The sequence below is a fragment of the Aotus nancymaae genome, unplaced genomic scaffold (assembly GCF_030222135.1).
Source record: "Aotus nancymaae isolate 86718 unplaced genomic scaffold, 86718_ANA_hifiasm-v0.15.2.pri h1tg000048l, whole genome shotgun sequence".
In the NCBI taxonomy this organism is placed as follows: domain Eukaryota; kingdom Metazoa; phylum Chordata; class Mammalia; order Primates; family Aotidae; genus Aotus; species Aotus nancymaae.
This window is the reverse complement of record NW_026988462.1, coordinates 586,597-602,798: the sequence shown is the minus strand read 5'-3', so window position 1 is coordinate 602,798 and position 16,202 is coordinate 586,597. Positions and strand designations below refer to the sequence as shown.

Sequence of the window (16,202 nt, the reverse complement as noted above, 5' to 3'; positions counted from 1 at the left end):
TTAAAAAACTTTATTTCTGGCTGGGTGCAGTGGCTCACACCTGTAATTTCAGCACTTTGGGAGGCCAAGGCCGGCAGATCACTTGAGCCCTGGAGTTCAAGATTAGCCTGGGCAACATGACAAAACCCTATCCCTACAAAAATATAAAAATTGGCCAGGCATGGTGGTGTGTGACTGTAGTCCCAGCTACTTGGGAGGCTGAGGCAGGAGAATCGCTTGAACCTGGGAGGTGAAGGTTGCAGTGAGCCATGGCGGTGCCATTGCATTCCAACTTGGGTGACAGGAGTGAAGCCCCATCTCAAAAACAACAGCAAAAAAAAAAGAAAAGAAAACACTTTATTTCTAAAAATGCTAATGATCCTCACAGCCTTCAAGTCATAATTGTTTTGCTGTGGGGAATTTTGCCTCCATGTTGATGGCTTCTAACTGCTTGGGGAGGTGAGTATTGAATGTCCAGGGTGGCTGTGGTAATTTCTTAAAATAAGACAACAACAATGAAGTCTGCTGCATCAACTGACTCTTCCTTTCATAAAAGATTTCTCTGTAGCATGTGATGCTATTTGATAGCATTTTACCTATATTAGAGCTTTTAAAATTAGAATCAAATCCTACCACTGCTTTATCAATTACGTTGACGTAATATTCTAAATTATGTATTGTTGTTTCAACAGTGCTTATAGCATCTTTACCAGGAATAGATTCCATCTCAGGAAACCACTTTGTTTTCTCATCCATAAGAAGCAACTCCTCATCCATTCAGGTTTGATCATGAGATTGCAGCAGCTCAGTCACATCTTCGGGCTCCACTCCTAGTTCTTTTGCTGTTTTCCGCAAATCTGCAGTTCCTTCCTTCACTGACATCTTCAAGCCCTCAAAGTCACCCAGGAGGGTTAGAATCCAGTTCTTTCAGAGTCCTGTTCATGTTGATAATTGGGCCTCCTCCCATATGAATTCAGCACAAATGTTCTTAACGGCATCTAGAATAGTGAAGGTCTTCAGTTTACTTTGCCTGGATCCATCAGAGGAAACACTGGCAGCTGTAGCCTTACAAATGTATTTCTGAAATAATAAGACTTAAAAGTTGAAATGACTGCTTGATCCAGAATGAATGTCATGTTAGCTGGCAGGAAAACAACATTCATCTCCTTGTCTATCTCCATCAGAGCTCCCAGGTGACCAGGTGACAAGGTGCATTGTCAATGAGCAGTAATATTTTGAAGGAAATCTTTTTCTCTGAGCAGGAGGTCTCCATAGCAGGCTTTAAATATTTGGTAAACCATGCCATAAGCAGCTATGCTGTCATCCAGGCTTTGTTGTTCCGTTTCTAGAGCACAGGTAGGGGAGATTTAGCATAATTCTTAAGGGCCCTGGGATTTTCAGAATGGTAAATGAACATTGGCTTTAACTAAAAGTCAACAGTTGCCTTAGCCCTTAGCAAGAGAGTCACCCTGTCCTTTGAAGCCAGATGTTTACTTCTCCTCTCTAATTGTGAAAGTTAGATGACATCTTCTTCCAGTAGAAGGCTGTTTTGTCTACACCTTCATCCGTGATCTTGACCTTCTGTGTGACTTGCTGCCGCTTCTCCATCAGCACTTGCTGCTTTGCCTTGCACTTTTATGTTATGGAGATAGTTTCTTTCTTTAACCTCATGAACCAGCTTCTGCAGGCTTCACACTTTACTTTTGCAGCTTCCTCACCTCTCTCAGCCTTGGCAGAATTGAAGAGGTTTAGGGCCTTGCTCTGGGTTAGGCTTTGGCTTAGGGGAATGTTGTGGCTGGTGTGATCATCCATGGAGACCACTAAAACTTAGGCCAGGCGTGGTAGCTCACACCTATAATCCCAGCACTTTGGGAGGCTGAGGCGGGCAGATCACTTGAGGTCAGGAGTTCGAGACCAGCCTTGCCAATGTGGTGAAACCCCATGTCTACTAAAAATATAAAAACTGAGCTGCAACACTGGAAAGATGGCGGAGCAAGAACAAAGAAAAATCCCTTTGGTTCCAGAAAATCTCCTGAAAGAGAGGAAGGCTTATCAAGCCCTCAAAGCCACCCAGGCAAAGCAGGCACCTTTGGCAAAGAAGGAGCAGAGGAAAGGAAAAGGGCTCGGATTTAACTGACTAGAATTATTCCTACATGATTCCTAGCAGCAGAAACATGACAGGATACATCTCAGATGACTAGAAATGAAACCTCATGCCTTGGAATTGCCAGATAAACAGTCCTCGGCCTTTGTTGTATGCATGGAAAGGATTGATGGCATGGCGGGGTGCAGTGGCTCATGCTTGTAATCCCAGCACTTTGGGGGGCTGAGGCAGGCCCTGGGATGTTTTAAGGCAGGGAAAATACTGGCGTGGTATGTGAGTTAGATAAAGGGTTTTTGTTTGTTTTTTGTTTTGAGATGGAATTTCACTCTTGTCCCCCAGGTTGGAGTGCAATGGTGAGATCTCGGCTCACTGCAACCTCCATCCCCTGGGTTCAGGCAAGTCTCCTGCCTGTTTGAGACCAGCCTGTCCAACACAGTGAAACCCCGTCTCTACTAAAAATACAAAAATTAGCTGGGTGTGTGGTGGCAGGCACCTGTAATCCCAGCTACTCAGGAGGCTGAGGCAGGGGAATCTCTTGAACCCTGGAGGTGGAGGTTGCAGTGAGCCGAGATCACTCCACTGCACTCCAGCCTGGGTGACTGAGTGTGACTCTGCCTCAAAAAATAAAAACAAACTTTTCATATCAGCAACAAGGCTATTTCACTTTCATGTCATGCATGTGTTCACTGGAGTATCACTTTTAATTTTCTTCAAGACATTTTCCTTTGCATTCACAACTTGAGTAACTGACAAAAGAGACCTAGCTTTTGGCCTGTTTCAGCTTCCACATGCTTTCTCAGTACACTTAATCATTTCTAGCTTTTGATTTAAAGTGAGAGACCTGTGATTCTCCCTTTCACTTGAACACTTAGAGGCCACTGTAGGGTTATTAATTGACCTGATTTCAATATTGTCGTGTCTTGGGGAATAGGGAGGCCCAAGGAGAGGGAGAGAGATGGGGGAATGGCCAGATGGTGGGGCAGTCAGAACACATAGATTTATTAAGTTTACCTTCTTATATGGGCACACTTTGTGGTGCCCCAAAACAACCTCAGTGGTAACATCAAAGATGACTGATGACAGATCTCCGTAACAGATAATGATGAAAATGAGTTTCATAATACACAAGTTTGAAATATTGCAAGAATTACCAAAATGTGATACAGATGTGAAGTAAGCACATGCTGTTGGAAAAATGGTAGCAGTAGATGCAGGATTGCCACAAACCTTTTTTAAAGTGTGTTATCTGGGAAGCACAATGGAGTGAAGCCCAATAAAATGAGGTAGGCCTGTGATTTTTGGATACTTGATAGTATCTAAGTTTCTTTTCAAACAGGGCAAACATTTTAGAATTTAAATTTGTCCATCAGTAGAGTTTTTCTCTGTGGATCTTCTCTTAATGCCACGTCTATCTAGAGTACAAGTTCGATTCAATATTGTTCTATTTATTTATCAACTTGTTGAAGATGAACTACCGTAAGTGCACAACACAGGTGAGCTTTCCATAAGCCTGGGTCTTCCCAGTGGCGGTGCTTCTCATTTGCAGGCGGGCTAGGGAGGGGGAGAGTAGGGCCCAGCAGGAGCTCTGTGGGCCTGGTCTCCTGGGACATGGATATTTTGCTTGTTAGCTCAGCAAGGTCCAGGTTCTTGTCTCATGACCAGGAAGAAGCAGGCAGGCGGACACTCAGAGTGGGAGTGGAGTAGAATGCACCAAGCGAAAGGAAAACTTAAAGCGAAGGAAGGGTTCTGAAAACACGTTGCAGTCCTCCCTCCACAGTTGAATACAAGGGATTTTATATACCTGCTGTTGGGGCTGGGTTCCCTATTTGTCCAAGCGCGAATTCCTGGCGGCTCCACCCCGTCCTTCCAGTGCGCATGTGGGCCCTTAGTCTGAGCCACTCTACGTTGATTTCTTTGCCTTACTGCGCATGTGTTAAGGGACGGAATTTTTCACCGCAGGCATGTTTAGGTGATCCCCCTGTGCACGACGACCTTGCCCGGTTGGAGGTTCTCCGGGGACCCTGCCTATCTGCAGAGGACAGTTCTCTGTCTCCTGCCTCTATCAGCTCCCTAGTCTGCAGTCTGGCCCTTGGTGGTCCTGCAGATCTGGTGTTGATTTTGCAGGGTTCTTGGAAATGTAGCTATGGATTTTCATTTATGGATGTGACTGACTGCCAACGAGAAGAGGTTAATGCCCTTGAAAGGAGAATTTACTACTTACATTGCCTAAGAGAAGGGGACGTGTCCCGCCATGCAGGGCACAGGGGAACCACCAGTGTGGGTCAGGGGGCAGAAAGGAGCCAGAGCAACGTGTGGGTGGGAACCTTATCGGGGCTTCCTCAGGAAGGGCAGGGCGTGGCTGGTTTGAGTAATGTTGGTGGGCTTTGGGGTGGTCTCTAGTTGCCTGGTACCTGGCCCTGGGATGTTTTTTAAGGCAGGGAACATACTGGCTTGGTGTGTGAGTTAGATAAAGCGTTTTTTGTTTGTTTTTTGTTTTGAGACAGAGTTTCACTCTTGTCCCCCAGGCTGGAGTGCAATGGTGGGATCTCAGCTCACTGCAACCTCCCGTCTCCCGGGTTCAGGCAATTCTCCTGCCTCAGCCTCCCGAGTAGCTGGCATTACAGGCACATGCCACCACGCCTGACTAATTTTTGCATTTTTAGTAGAGATGAGTTTTTACCACATTGGCCAAGCTGGTTTCGATCCTCTGACCTCAGGTGATCCGCCTGCTTGGCCTCCCAAAGTGCTAGAATTACAGGCATGAGCCACCACACCCGGCCTCCAAGTTCTTTACTAAATTTAGGAATTAGATGGTCCTGGGAGGGGCAGTGTCTTTCTGGGTCTGTAAGTCCCTGCAAAATGTTAAAACATGAGATATAAAAAAATTTTAAACATGATTAATACATTGTGAACCTAGAAATAACCAGATTCTAGGAAACTGACCTATAGTAAGTAAACTTGCAGGGATTGATGTCTAAGCCAGAAATGCATTTATTAGCTTGAGGGGAGGAATGTTTCTTCCAGCGACCAGATCTAAGTCTGCCCTCCAGAATACTGACTAAATATTCTGCCCTCCAGAATAATTAGGAAACTCGTTAGTTAGCATAATTTCAAACTAGTTTGGTTTACGTGGTAATCAGAGCAAAGGGTGATGTAGTGTACCTGTGCTGTGCAGGAACTTGGGGAATTCATCTCTTCTCCCAGAACGCCTTCCCAGGGCCCCTCCCTGCCTCCCTTTTCTTCGCCTCTGCACTGCTGTATCCTCCCTCTGAAAAGACCTGTGCAGTGGATTACACTTCAGCTACCTGAACAATAGGCGCGGACCCAAACTGTCAAACCATAGTTCTCCTGCCCTTAGGCTGACACTCAGGTCACTTCAGTTGGAATTTTGAGTGTCCCCAAAATCTGGGTGTGTACTTTCACAGATGGTCAATTATATTACTTCTCTGTGGAGTTTTACCAGTGGAGCTCTCAGAAGTTCCTAAGAATTTTCTGTTTCTTAGGTTACATCCTCTATAGTACATATGCTTAGATAGAAAAATGTATTTCATGAAGAGAGCCCTGAAAAATCTCATCCTTAGTCCCAGTGATGCCTTAAACTGGTTGTGTGACCTTCCTAAACCTCAGTTTTCTTTGTTGTAAAATGAAAGTTTGGGGTCGGTGACCTGTAGAGTCTCTCCCACCCCCAGCCTGCTCTGAGAGTGATTGCATTTGGCACAATACTTTGGTTCACAACAGTAGCAGAACATCACACATGAAACTTATTATCATCATTGTCTATCTGTTGATTTCCTTGCGTTTTCCAGTCTCATTAAGGGAGACATCTCTGGCTTATCGCACAATGACATCGTGTCTTGTAACTTCATTTTTTGGGACAACACATTGTGCTGCTATAGGCACAGTGCTAATAATCAAGATTGTATGTTCTGCTTACTGTGACTTTTTTGTGGTTTCTGGGGAAAAAATGCAGATGCTTTTCAATTATTCTAAGGGAATTTTGATTAACCCCCTGGGTAGAGTTCTCTGTGCCACCTGCCATGGGAAGCGAGTTTTATTGAACAGAGGTAGGGAATTGAATTGCTCATATTTGTTTTCTTTCTGGTACCTATAGTATTATTTCAAGCTCAAGCATTTCAATAAATATTTAATAAATACCTGTCCAAAATAGGTCAAAACTGTCATAAACTAAACCTCTTTTCTTCTTCAATTTTAAATGCAAATGAGTTAATTTGCCTTTAAGTGGAATTTCCAAGGTAAAGACTTGAGTTTTTCCTTTATGTATATGAAGTTATTTTTGATGGTATAGTCAATGTCCTGCTTACTATGCATTCTAAGTATTAGCCTTTTGAAGCAAATTCCTTAAATTTATTGCCACATTGTTGCTTTTGTTGCCATTCTTATAGATAATTTTATATCTTTACGGTTTTCCTCTCTCTCTCTCTCTCTCTTTTTTTATTGAGACAGAATCTCACTCTGTGGCCCAGGCTGGAGTACAGTGGTACAGTAATGGCTCACTGCAGCCTTGACCTCCTGGGTTCAAGTGATCCTCACACCTCAGCCTCCCAAGTAGCTGGGACTATAGGAAGGCGCCACCATGCCTGGTTTTTTTTAGGTTTGTTTGTTTGTTTGTTTGTTTTTAGAGAAGGTTTTACCACATTGCCCAGACTGGTCTCGAACTCCTGGGCTCAAGAAGTCCTCCCACCTTGGCCTCCCAAAGTGCTAGGATTATAGGTGTCGGCCACTGTGCCTGGCCATATATGTCTATTTTTACCTTTTGCCTGTGGCCACAATCCTTTGACTGTTTGGTTTACAGAGAATTTTCCAATGTCTGCTCCGAAGTACTTTTTTTTAGGAATTTTATTGAGGTACAATTAACATATAGTTCACCCACTTAAGGTGTAGGATCCAGTGGGTTTTGTTTCTTGTTTTTGTTGTTTCCTTTGTTAAAAGATAAGCAACAAATATATTTTTAGTGTAATTATGTTTCATTCAATATTTGGGGTAACATTTGTTGTTATTAGTAGTATTATTAGCATTATTATTCGAGCTAAGGTCTCATTTGTTGCCCAGGCTGGAATGCAGTGGCTTGATCACAGCTCACTGCAGCCTTGAACTCCTGGACTCAAGTGATCCTCCTGCTTCAGCCTCCCAAGTAAGTAGGATTACAGGCACAAGCCACAACACCCAGGGAGTCATTGGTTTTTAGACTAATCACAGAGCTGTGCTAGCATCACTGTAATATTTTAGAACATTTTCATCACCCTAAAAAGAAGCCCCATTCCTATAAGCATTCACTCCTCACTCCTTCCACCCCTCCAGCCTGTGGGAGCCACTGATCTACTTTTTGTCTGTGGATGCTTGCTTATTAATCTTATAGTATGTGGTATTTTGTGCCTTTCACTTAGCATACTGGTATCCACATTGTAGCTTGTGCCAATATGTCATTTGTTTTTATGGCCAAATAATGTCCCATTGTATGGATGTATAGCACATTTTATTTACTTGTCAGTTGGTGGGTGTTTGTTCCTGTCTTTTCGGCTACTATGAATAATGCTGTTATGAACATTCATGTACAAGTTTTTGGGGTGACTAGGTTTGAATTTTCCTTGGGTGTGTACCTAGAAGTGGAATTTCCAGGTGGTATGGTAACTCTATGTTTAACTTTATGAGGAATTGTCACACTGTTTTCTAAAGTGGCTGCACCGTTTTACACTCCCACCAGCAATGGGAGCCATCCAGCTCCTCCACGTTCTCACTGACACTAGTGATTGTCTTTTTTATTGTCATCATAGGGGCTATGAAGACAGGATTATTTTTAAATATTCTCTATATAGTATTCTGGTTTGTTCCCTAGAAATCATCATTAATGTAGAAGTAGCCCAAATTATGTATATTTGTTTCTTTTTTTAAAACAAACTTGACCCCCAAAAAGCAACAAAGCACATACATTTCAGTTAGTATCTATTTTCTAGGACATTGTTGTCTCTTCCTCCTCAAATGCAATTATTTTGATATTAAGCACAGAGTTCCTTCCATTTTCCTAGGCTCGTTCTCTCTCTCTCTCCCTCTCCCTTTTTAATGGTATCACATACTGTGCAGGAAGGTCATTATGTTAAGAGAGGAAAAGAGAATGATCAGCATAGAAGAGAAAATTAATGCTGTTTGTATAATTTTTAATAGGAATGTTGTAAAATTTTGAGATTTAAACCAACTAATATTTTTTTGTACATTACTGGGCAGTTTGCTCTTGTTGCCTGTAAACTGATATTTTACCTTGGAAACTCAGATAGTAAAAATATTTGTCAAAGCTTCAAATACCAGTATTTTAATTCCTTAGTCATTTAGATATGAATCCCGCTCTGGAGACCACCTACATGTGTTTGTAAGGGATGTAATAACTGACACCGTATTGAATTAGCACTAATATTGTGAAAAAAGGAAAATCATATTAAGTATCTTCCCAAGTCACTAGTTTGAAATTAGCAGAAATGGGGAAGAAAAAATCATGTCTACCCACCACCCTGAGTTTGCATACCCATGGAAGTTTGTGATCCATTTACTCATTCATTTAGCCAAGCATTTGACAGGTACCTATTTGTGGTAGACAATGTTCTAGGTATTGGGGAATCGGACCAATTGGACAGAAATTGAATCACAAGCATCTAGTGGCAACCAGCTGGTGTAGACAGTGCACCTAAATACAAATTCATAATTATCAAAATCACCTTCATATGTCACACAGTCACCTTCTTAGTTCTTCATAGGAAAACTGGAGAACTCTGAAGTCAGTCTTCAGAGTACCTGGTTGAGGGGCTGGGGGCAGAGCAGTTGGGAGTAGGATGAATGAAGACTTTGTACTCTGAAGCTCATCACCTCATTCTGCCATATTTTAGTTTTGTGGTATTAAATCTCTACAGAAATTAATTATCTTGCTTCCTTTCTTGAATTCCTTTTCAAATGTTATAGTTACTCAGTAATTCTAACCCATCTGTTTATATACAAAAGGTAATTTACGGGGTAATGACCAAGGGCACCTGCTTTAAAGTCAAGTGCATACTAATTTACTGGCTATTTGCTTGGCCTCATTTACTCTTTTTTGGCAGTTTCCGGCTCTGTCAAATGAGAGTAATTGTACCATCTACCTCATTGCGATAGTGAGAATTAAATGAGTTGGTGCATGCATAACACTTAGTATAGTTCCTGGCACAATGTTACCACCCAATAACTAGAAGTGTGGAACTATTTCACACCCAAGAGTAAAGTTTTATTTTCCTTTAGGAGACAGGATCCTGCGAACTTCCTGCTTGCCTTAACTGCTTCCATTTTTTTTTCATGTCATAAGTTTATTTAGACACATATCTAGTATCCCATGAGTTTGAGTTTGATCCGTTTTCCAGAGACTGCACCTCTTAAAATGCTCTTCATATCCGTTAAATGGATGAGCTGAAACATCCTTATTTTTTGAGTAGTTGGTGTCTTACTATAAAGAAAGGTGCAGCAAATGCAGATCCAAAGTACAAACACACCGTGGCTAGTAACCGCCACTTGTTTTCCACTGAAAACGGGAAAATGGCAGATTATTCCCAGGACCCTCCTCATAGTGGCACCTATGGATCACAGAGGTTGTGAACCTCTGGGTGCTCTGGCCCAACATAGCGCTGTTGGAAGCTCTGCAAAGGCACAGAGACCAAGGACAGAAGAAACGGTGGCACAGCCTTAGCTGCTTCCTAAAGGCAACTAAGTTAGATGTAGTTTCTGATTCCTGTTGGAAATTCAGTGAATAAGAAGATACTACTGAAAGTTACACTATTTTCTGCATGTTAATGACTTGATAGATATTATATACAGCTTTAAGTTCTCAGTGCCCATTCAGGTGGTACAGGTGAGAGAAGGGGGATTTGGGGGCAAGGTAGTGACCCTGCTAAAGGGAAGAGAATTGTTAAGTAAATGATTTTTAAAAAATCATCCATAGAATATTGTGGCAAGGATTGCTCCTAAAAAGAACTGTGTTATTCCTTGTTGAATAGCAAGTTTGGACCGTAGAGGTAGGGAAATCTCATGAATATTATATACAAAACAAAAGCAAAATGATTGGGCGGACTCTATAAAGTGTGTGTTCTCTTGTGGGCAGCCCTTCACCCCTGAATCCTGATTTCTCAGCCTCTTTATGTGATTGTCTTCTTGCTGGCTGGGCAAGAAAGAGAAGCCTCTGCCTTCCCTGGACTGAATGCAGCCCTTCTTGTCGCATCCATGGGGCATGAGGAACCTCTGGCCACTCGCACCTGACAAGGCCCAGCCCTGTGCTGATGGCTGCTCTATGTTGTTGCTGGACGTGGTGAGCTGAGGTTATCGGGCCTTTTAGGCTTTTGCTTCTTAGCAAATGATCACCTGTGAACTGCCGTCGGCCTAACTTGGCCTTGTTAGCTCAGAAGCCTGCAATTCGTTGCTTTTTACCCTGAAGAAGAAAGGCAGGTCTGAGGACATACTTATTTCTCTGTGGATTTTTTCCCCCTTGACCCAAGAAATCGTCTGTCTTCAACAAGCTAGTGTTGTCTCCTCCAGAGAACAGTTTGGAATCCTCTGAGGAGCAGCCTGTCACCGCTGTAGCCTGTGGTCAGTGGGTCAGACCAGAGCCCTGACAGCTGTCTCCCTGGGCCCAAGTGGACACCAGAGGAGTTTGGGGCTCTGGGATCAGCCTGCTCTGGCAAGGGTTCCTTGCCTCCCACCCCAGAACTGTAGCTTCTCAGTCCTCTTCTTGATGCTGGGCAGGCCCCACCCCTTCCCTGGGGGCCCTGAGGAAGTCCCCGACAGAGATGTGGGAAGACCTGTGTTCCCTCCTTCAGCTCCGTCTCAGCCTCTGACAGGTCTCACAAGAGGAGGGAACAGCTTCCAGGAGCTGCTATTACCCTCGCTGCCTTGATGAGGAAGAAGTTGCCTGGTCAGTAGGGCTCGCCTGCCTCTTCACCCACACCGTGGTGGCCTCAGGAGCAGTCACTCTAGGAGTGACCCCTCACCTCCTAAGCGGCCCTGGGGCATGAACACTCATCCTGGAAATTCTGCTAGGCTGGCTTAAGGGAATTGCTTGTGACACTTAGAATGCCTTTCTGGACAAGCCTAATCATTGCTTTTTCTACTATAAAAAGGTAGAATGGTGCTCCTCATGGTAGCAGAATTCATGGAACTAGAACCATTAAGCCAAGAGAAATGGAAGCTGATCAACTTTTCTCTTTGCACAGGGTTCAGAGGGATAGAAAAACACACAATCTGACCCTGTGTGCACCAGAACCTTCTTACTCAGGGCAAGGGACAGCCACGTTTCTGGAATGTTACCTAAAAACACAATAATCCCACTTATTCTCTCACAGATAATCATCAGTCATAGCCTATTAAAGAAATAACTGGGCCCTTTTAGGTAAACCTCTTTATATACTGGGGGGAAAGGCCAATGTTATCCATTCCTGAAATCCCACGTAAACTCTTGGTGGTCACTGAAAAATAAAACCAAAGTGAAAGCCCATTCATCACAGGGACGCCTAATCCTGTAATCAGGGAATCACTGAGTATGGCACAGGGAGAACTCCTGAGAGATTCTGATGGGGCACAGATTTGCTGACCAACATCCTAGAGACAGTGGGCCCTGGAACAACATAGGGGCTAGGGATGAGCGACTACTTTAACTTCTCTTCCGGGTCCACAAGGGGCTGGTTTCAAAGGCAAGAACTTCCCGGCACCATGCCTCCCTCCACCTCCGCATCGCATCCGGGAACCTAGAGTTCTTTGTCTAACTTTCCTGGCTAGGGCTAGGTAAAATTCCAGCTGAGCTTCCTTTGTTGAGAAAGCCAGTCAATAGTCCTGGAAGGAGGGACTCTGTTGTGGGCCCAAGCAACCAATCTGGGATCAGAGTCAAAGATCAGTCACTCCAGAGGAAGTTTGAAAGGACTCCTCTCATTGGACAAAAACATGATTACGGCGGGAATAACTTCAAAGTTAAAACTTGACTGCACCTTACCTGCAGGGATTTCCCTCTCTGGGATCACCTCCCACAATAGTGTGGGAGCTCTCTCTACTTCTCTCTTTCTCTCTCTGCCTAATAAATCACTCTTTGCAAAACTCTTTGGGTCCGATATTTACTTAACCGGTAAGCTCACTGTGCTGCCAGGGCCTCTTCCCCATTCCTGGGGCCAGGGAGCCAAAGAACTTCAGGGCACGTCCCATCGGGGAGGGAGCTGAGTCCAGTCCTGTGACCTGGTTACAGGGACACCAACCCCTGTGCAGTCAGAAATCTATGCATAACTTCTGATTCCTCCAAAATGTAGCCATTAGTAGCCTACTGCTGACCAGAAGTCTTACCAATAACATAAACAGTCATTTAGCACATATTTGGTATATTACATGATTATATACTGCATTCCTACAATAAAGTAAGCTAGAGAAAAGAAAATGTTCAGAAAATCATAAAGAAGGCAAATATATTTATTATTCATTAAGCGGAAGTGGATCATCATAAAGGTCTTTATCATCATTGTCTTCGTGTTGAGTTGGCTGAGGAGGAGGAGGGGCTGATCTTGTTGTCTCAAGGACAGCAGAGTCAGAAGAAAAAACGCATGGAAGTGGCCCCATGCAGTTGAAATCCATGCTGTTCAAGGTTCAACTATACACCAAACTGAAAAATGATTCCATTTTTAGTAAGAAATTGCCTACTCCATTCTAAGCCCTAATGCTTCCCTTTGCACTTGATGGCAAGGGTCTTTAACTGAGTCAGTGGAGGTAGTTTGGCTCCACTGAAAAGAGGCTCCCTGACGATCTGAGGAGAAGGTACGCCTCACCTACCTGTTCTTTTCTTGATTCCTGACTTGGGAGGAATAGAAAAGCCCTTGGACTAGATATATTTTTATTTAGTGAAAAATCTATGGAGTATTTACTCTTGCTTCTAATAAATTAACACGCCAGGGCTCTCTTCTGGAATAGGAGGGTCTCTTGACTCTTTGACATTTGACTTTTGAACCAGACTGGATAAAGTAGAGCTTCATTCAGCACATATTTTGCCAGTGTCTTCAGCAAATGCCTTTCTCCTTGCAAAGCTCCACATTACTACCAAAAATGAACCCAACTAAATTATAATTTCTACTCACCCACATTCCCTGAGTACTGTGTTTGCTTAAAAGATCTCAAACAAGGCACCTTCTTGCAAGATCTTCACCACCAGACCCCTCGTGATAGGTACCTCCTTCTTAGGCTGAGACACACACACAGTGATTACATTCAGACACAGAGACTCCTGTGTCTTAAGACCTCGTGCGACCCTTGTAATTAAAGCATTACATTTAGCAAAGGTCGACAGTGGGAATAGCGGCTGTCTGAAACTAGTCAGCCGTAGCCTGGTCTCTGCTTTCTTTTTACAAACGGGAGGTTGGCTAAGGCGGGCACAGGGATGACTGAGAGGGATAAGAGAGGTGACTTCCGTAGAACTTTTTGCTCCTAGAGGAACTTCTCCACGAAACACAGAGTAAAACTAGATTAAACCAAAAAACGCCCTCAGCTCCAGCAGATCCTGAGATAAAAGCACCTCTTCCCAACCAAACATTCTCACCTGCGTGGACTGAGTTTCTGAGTGTCAGGAAAGTCAGGTTTCTGAATCCCTAGCGAAAGTGAAAATTCCTTGGCCACAAAGGGGTTTCCTTGCTACCCGCATGACAGTCACGAAGGGGAATCTCAAATAGTGAGAGAACTTGAAGATGCAGCTTCCTGAAGGGAAGTACAGTATAGTAGCCTCTCTTCTCCACGGAGGATCCGCGCCAAGATACCCGGGGGGTGCCTGAGCCTGCCGATGGTACGGAACCCTGCGTGTGCCTGTCTTTAATGCCTTTTCCGTTTTAACATGCCACTTGGCCCACACTGTGGCTAAAACTTTTGCAGTTTGAGATACAGAGGCAAAACTAGCACAAATTTTTTTCCTTCCTCACAATTTCATGTGTAGAAGATTCATTCTTACTGTAGATCTTAGCAGTTTCAGCATCCTTTTTTTTTCTTTTTGAGAGCTATAACCTTTTCACTAAAATAAACGCTTCATGGCTGCTTTTTGGCAAATCCAGATTGCCAGCGTCATACTCTTGTGCTTTAGGGCCATTGTGAAGTCAAATAATAGTTCCTGCCAGGCACAGTGGCTCACGCCTGTAATCCCAGCACTTTGGGAGGCCAAGACAGGTGGATCACTTGAGCTCATGAGTTTGACATCAGCCTGGGCAACATGGCAAAACTCTTTCTCTATCAAACAAAAAAACAAAAATTCACCAAGTGTGGTGGCACATGCCTGTAGTCCCAGCTACTCAGCAGGCTGAGGTGGGAGCATGGCTTAAGCCCGGGAGACGGAGGTTACAGTGAGCCAAGATCATGCCACTGCACTCCAGCCTGGACAACAGAGCCAGACTTTGTCTCAAAAATAACAAAAAAGGAACATAAGCACTGAGTTCCCCCGAAAGTAAATCTTGGTAACCCAGGTGGCTACTAAGTGACTAGCTGGTGGTGGGAGTGTTGGCAGCGTGGAGATGCTGGAGCGAGAGAGGGTTTATGACCTAGGCAGGATGAAGCAGGACAGCACGAGATTTCCTCACACTACTCAGAATGACTCACGATTTAAAACTTAACGCATTATTTCTGGAATTTTCCGTATAGTGTTTTTGGACAATGGTTGACCACCGGTAACTGAAACCTTGGAAAGCTAAAACCTTGGATAAAGGGGGGCTACTGTAATACAAATTTTACAATTCCTGGGGTGAAAGCTCAGGCAGACCCTATGTATACATTATTACAACGTACCATCAATTCAAAACCGTAAGATTTTAGAAACAGAGTTGCTTTTATTACTAAAATATTGAATATGCGTATTAAAAACAATTTATGCTTTATCTTTCCTTTTTTTCTCTTTTTTTTTGAGACAGAGTCTCGCTTTTCGCCAGGCGTCAGGCTAGAGTGCAGTGGCTCAATCTCAGCTCACTGCAACCTCTGCCTCCTGGCTTCTAGCAATTCTCCTCCCTCAGCCTCCCAAGTAGCTGGGACTACAGGTGCGCACCACTACACCCAGCTAATTTTTGTATTTTAGTAGAGACAGGGTTTCACTATGTTGTCCAGGATGGTCTCGATCTCTTGACCTCGTGATCCACCTGCCTCGGCCTCCCGAAGTGCTGGGATTACAGGCGTGAGCCATCGTGCCCAGCCCATACTTTATCTTAGAAGTACCTTTTTAATATGATCAATGTTTATTGATCTGTTTCTTTGTTCTAATGTGTACTTTGCTATAATAGTCATTTCCCCTGAACTGTCTAACCTGTGGATGCCTGAGACAGTTTGTCAGCTAGGAAGAACCCTGGTGACGATAGCCACTTGGAACTGGTTTGGTCACGAGTCCAAGTGTGGTCGCAGCAGCCGGCGCAGAGGACTGTGTGGAGAGCACAGGTCAGGTGTCAGAAGGCAGTAACCACGAGGGATGCAGTCAAGAGAGAGTTTGCTGATTGGAACGACTCAGGCTGACTTTTAGGATAAAGAGAAGGAGGCAGTTGAGGGGAAAGAGTACAGTTGATGAGGCAGGCCCCTCGGGGAGGAGGGAGAAGCAAGACCAGGATCTCCAGTGGAATGCCTGAGTGTGATGAGGAGAGTGCTGCCTTGCTAGGCTGGAGAAGGGAACCAAGGATGGGCGGGCTGGGGAAGGCTGGAGAGGTAGACTGTCAGGAAGCCGCTAATCCGCTTAGAAATAGTTACTCTATTGATGTAACAAGATCTTTTTTTTTCTTTTTCTGGAGACGGAGTTTCACTCTTGTTGCCCAAGCTGGAGTGCAGTGGCACAATCTCGGCTCACTGCAACCTCTGCTTCCCAGGTTCAAGCAATTCTCAGTGCAGTGGTTCATGCCTGTAATCCCAGCACTTTGGAGGGCCAGGGTTGTCAGATCACCTGAAGTCAGGTGTTCGAGACCAGCCTGGCTAACATGGACATAACAAGCTCTTCTATTTCAATAGTCCCGTTGTGAACACAAGTTGATTTTGCCTTACAGTCTTTTTTTTTTTTTTCTTTTTTTTAGACAGAATCTTGCTCTGTCACCCAGGCTGGAGTGCAGTGGCGTGATCT

At 44.1% G+C, this 16,202-nt stretch overlaps 1 protein-coding gene and 1 pseudogene across 4 annotated transcripts in view; one reads left to right on the top strand and one right to left on the bottom strand.

Annotated features, from left to right (window-relative positions):
• Nucleotides 1-16,202, top strand: part of PCCA (propionyl-CoA carboxylase subunit alpha) — a 433,326-nt gene that overhangs the window by 358,806 nt on the left and 58,318 nt on the right. The gene's annotated exons all lie outside the window — the stretch shown is intronic.
• On the bottom strand, nucleotides 9,538-9,737 carry LOC110569585 (cytochrome c oxidase subunit 7C, mitochondrial-like; annotated as a pseudogene).